The sequence below is a fragment of the Penaeus japonicus genome, unplaced genomic scaffold, assembly GCF_977035675.1.
Source record: "Penaeus japonicus unplaced genomic scaffold, GWHDUDI00000001_assembly GWHDUDI00000031, whole genome shotgun sequence".
Classification (NCBI taxonomy): domain Eukaryota; kingdom Metazoa; phylum Arthropoda; class Malacostraca; order Decapoda; family Penaeidae; genus Penaeus; species Penaeus japonicus.
The window spans coordinates 1,498,392-1,503,391 of NW_028234433.1; positions in this window are offsets into that span (position 1 = coordinate 1,498,392).

Here is a 5,000-nt window from a genome sequence, read left to right on the forward strand (position 1 = left end):
AAATATATATATATATATATATATATATATAGATATATATATATATATATATATATATATAATTATTATATATATATATTGGTGTGGGGTATATTTATGTGTGTGTGTTTATATATAATATATATATATATATATATATATTAGAGAGGAGAGAGAGAGAGAGGAGTGGGGGGTAGGGTGAGAGATATAGAGAAAGGAGAGTAGAGATATATTATAGAGAGAGAGAGAGAGAGAGATGGAGGACCAAAAGACGGAGGAGGAGAAAAGAAGAGAGGAAGAGAGAGAGAGAGGGAGAGAGAGAGAGATGCAGAGGAGAGGTTGAGAGGAGGATCGAGAGAGAGGGGAGCGTGAGGAGAGAAGAGAGCGCGAGCATGCTGGTGTAGCGAGACGTTGGGGAGAGAGAGAGAGAGAGAGAGAGTAAATGAGTGAATGAGTGGGTGAGAGAGAAATGAACAGAAATTTATTGACAGAGCCGGTACAAGCTTGGCAAAGATGAAGGAGAATCTTTACAAAGTGGTTTCTATTGAACTCGTAGTTATAATCGGCTCCACAAGGAATTTACGCCTGAAACAACATATTTATATAGCTTGTTTATGAAAGAAGAAACACATTTCTCGAGATCCCTCTTAGCCAAAGGGCAAACGGAACAGAACCGTTTGTTGTCCGAGGAAGAGTAAAAATATTCGTATCAAACTAATATTGTTGGAATTTCCGTTTCATGCTATTGATAGCCTCTTACAGAAAGTCTGAGTTGCGCTGGAAGTGGTGAGTGTTGCCTGGAGAGGTGTGGACGCCAAGGAAGAATCAAAATTATGTTTGAGGATGTTTCTCTTCACAGTATGATCTTTCTGGGCGATTTCCGGCAGTAGAGCTAATACTTAAACCAAAACATTAATTGCACTCTGGGGTATTACTCTTAGGGGGGCAGTGAAAGCTGCTGATTTTTTTTCCAGATTTTTCGTTCATGCCTGGGTAACATATTGGTTTTGGAATCCTATTAGTGACACTTTTATAGATAGTTTATCGTTTCTCATGGTTTTTTTTCTCTCCTTTTTTTGCGGTAAAGGTTATCAACATACGAATTCCATAGTTCTGATTCTTTCCGTATGTTGTTGTGCCTTATATGCAGTCAAGTGCCCAATTATGTGCGTTTGCGAGCGTGTGTGAGTATCTGGAGAGGGAGAGGGAGAGGGAGGGAGGGGGAGAGAGAGAGAGAGAGAGAGAGAGAGAGAGAGAGAGAGAGGTAGATAGATAGATGGATGGAGAGAGGGAGAGAGAGAGAGAGAGGGAGAGAGAGAGAGAGAGAGAGAGAGAGAGAGAGAGAGAGAGAGAGAGAGAGAGAGAGAGAGAGAGAGAGAGAGAGAGAGAGAGAGAGAGAGAGGGGGGGGGGTAGATAGATAGATGGAGAGAGAGAGAGGGGGGGTAGATAGATAGATGGAGAGAGGGAGAGAGAGAGAGAGAGAGAGAGAGAGAGAGAGAGAGAGAGAGAGAGAGAGAGAGAGAGAGAGAGAGAGAGAGAGAGAGAGAAAGAGAGAGAGAGAGAGGGAGCCTGGTTTTTCCTTGAATGGGCTGTACCTGAGGGCTATGAGAGCTGCTCCCATGATCGTCCAGCTTCCTCGCTAGCGGATAACAGTGGTTATTGCCGAATAATTCACGAATTTACTTTTTTTTGTATATCACATTAGTCAGTTACTGCGTTAGCGATATTGAAACTGTATGTCTGATTTATTTGTTTTCCTCCCAGCAAAGCTTTCTTGTTTGTAGGTACGGTACAACTCTCAGGTATGTGGATTAATCAAGCAGTTTCCTGGAATGCATATTATTATATCTGCCTCTTCAGACAAATTTCTGGTTCTTCCCCCTTTTCGGTTATTTTTTACCTTTCCCTGTGTCCATCAGTTCGTTTATTTACCCTTTTGTCCGCCTGTCTGCCTATTTGACTTTGTTGGTCTGAACGCATGATGTGTCATGAAACGCGCCTGAACGCCCGCATGCTGGTGGTGTGTGAGCGAGTGTGTAGCCTCTCTTCCTGTCTGTTTGTCTGCCAGTCTTGTTGTTCCTTTCATTCGTTGTTCGTGCGTGTCATCCTTCTTCGCCCCAGGGGAGAGCCTCAGCATCACCTCCCGTTAACGCACACGCACCCCGCGCCGACACCTAGCTGAAGCACCGCGGTAAGAGGAGGGGAAGAAAACAAACAAATGAAGCGTCGGAGGGAAAACCGTGGTCCGTTGTTCGAGCGTTGCCATAGCGAGGGTTCGTGTTAAAAGCCGTTTGTTTGTCATGGGGATGGAGGGCTTTGGAGGCTGCAGGTGGAGGCGAGCTAAGTTATATACTCATGGCCAGCGGGAAGGGAACGGATGTGGAGGAAACTCAAGTCGGAAAATGTGACGTGGATGATGCTGAGCGGTTATTCAAGGGTGGCCAACTGGGAGGGAGCGAAGGAAAACAAGGCATATTTGAGAGAAAACTTTGAATTGATGGATTCTCTTTGTGGCATGTGGCTATACTGACAGAAGTTGGGTTTCCTTTTCACATTTCGTTACCTTAATCGATATTTTGATGGATATATGGGTGATCTTGGAGCCAAGGGAGGAGGCAAACTTATTTTAGAAGTTTCTCTCTATGCTGGTCCGAAAAAGCGTGCTTCTGGATTAAAGTATCATAAAATACATTAAAAGCGGAAAGACCTTGAATTAATACACACGCGCACTCGCGCGCTCACAAATGCTTGCACACGCCCACGCATTCACGTACGTCACGCAAGCGTACACACTCAGACATATACACTCACTCACTCATTCACTCACTCACTTACTCACTCACTCACTCACTCACTCACTAACTCACTCACTCACTCATTCACATATATATATAAATATATGTACATATATATATACATATATATACATATATATACATATATAGACAGACACTACTCACTCACTCACTCACTTACTCACTCACTCACCCACTCACTCATTCACACACACACATCTTGAGTGTATGTATATATATATATATATATATATATATATATATATATATATATATATACATATATATACATATATATATATGATATATATATACATATATATATGATATATATATACATATATATATGATATATATATACATATATATATATGTATATATATTTATATATGTATATATATATGTATGTATGTATGTATATACACATACATTTGTGTGTGTGTGTATAAGTAAATCTATATCTAAAGAAAGGACAATTGGTCGCTATTCATCACATTTAGATTTGGAACTGGAGTGATTAGCCTTCTGACCAGCGCTGCGTAGGGGCGTAGCCAGCAGGTCCTAAAGTTAAGGACCGCGAGCACATAGAAAAAGGTGCAATGACACGTAACGAATCAGTGAACATTCATTATACTTTTATATTTTGTTTTTGAAACCAAATCATAAGGGAGATTAAATTTTTAAGAAAGTGCAAAATTATGATTTTTTTTTTTTTTTAAGCAAAACATACAGATTTTATGGCAAGTTCACAAATCTCAAAAATCAATAAGACACCTCATCAATTTGATCTGAGGCGTAAAATCCAAGCTTAATGGAACTAATTAAAAATATTTAAGCAACGACAGTAGGCTCTATTGTCTAAGCTCCATTCTAGCATTGCCAACTATTAGTTTATCAAAGGTCAACTCTCTTTCTAAAAGTTGGAACTTTGCAGAAAATGCTCCCCCTTTGGAGACATGCTCTTGGGGAATTGGTTGCTGCTCTTCCTCGCCCTCGAACTTCGCCACTGTTTTCGAAAGAGGCTTAGTCTGTCCAGCTATTCCGTGGCAGCTGACAATAAACCGCTGTGCGCTGAAACTCGTTTTATTTTGGTTACAAGCATATGGTGTGGATTCTCAGCTGCTCTTCCCTAGCTACGCACACACGGCACAATCTTACAGTGCATGTCTTGAGCACAGTTCATTGTGACAAAAAAAGGAAATAATTGACGCGTTTTGATGAAATCTCAACGTCGAAACGCGTTGATTACATCTCTTGCTTTGTAACGTTATACTCTATAAACTCTGTAATGTGGTGATAGACATTTCTACAACTATATAAAAACACACAACTACCACTATCACCACACTCTACCGCCACCACCATCATGAACACACACTGCCACCACTACAGAAACCACTAACACCACATGACACTACCACCATACTACTCAACTACCACCACCATCACAAGCCATCACCACCACCATCATCACCACACATCACAAATCTCGATAAACAGACACGGCGTGGGATGGTAAGGCACGGTTAATATCCCGGCAGTTCGCATTCTGTGTCACTTGCGTTTCCCCGGAAGATCCATGCCTTTGGAATAAAATATGATGTGTTACCAAAAGGTTTAAGAAATTATCATACAAGGAAAACTTGAGATTTGGGTCTTTTTATCCTTGTTCATTTGTAGGATATTGGATTGGATGTAGGGGTAAGTAGAGTCCATGATAACAAATGTATAACAAAGGTATAAATGAGGTTAGATAACTTCACAACATAAGTGATGTTATTAAGTGATTAAGTGACATAATTCTAATGAAGATAAAATCGAAACTCGTTAATGACATCTCTTTCGTTGTGAAGTTATTCAATACAATTTATATTACTTTCTAATTGGGGTAAATTGGGATGGTTGTACTGATTGACGGGGTAAATAAGGACGGTTGCACTGGCGGAAGGGGTAGATTACGCAAAAAATAGGTCGAAAACCACAGGGTTAAATAGACATAATGTAGATTTAGATAGGTAGGTTTAGACATATATGGTGTACATAGAGTGAATCAATGCATATTTATGAACAAAAATAAGTATATATGATGAAATATGTCTTGGCCACACAAAAAACTAAGTTTAAGGGGAATAATAGTTCTTTTATATATTTTTTAGTATTAAGCAAATTACCCTTAATACCCAGTAAAAAAAACTTACCTGGTTTGATCGTCTACTGCTCGCTGA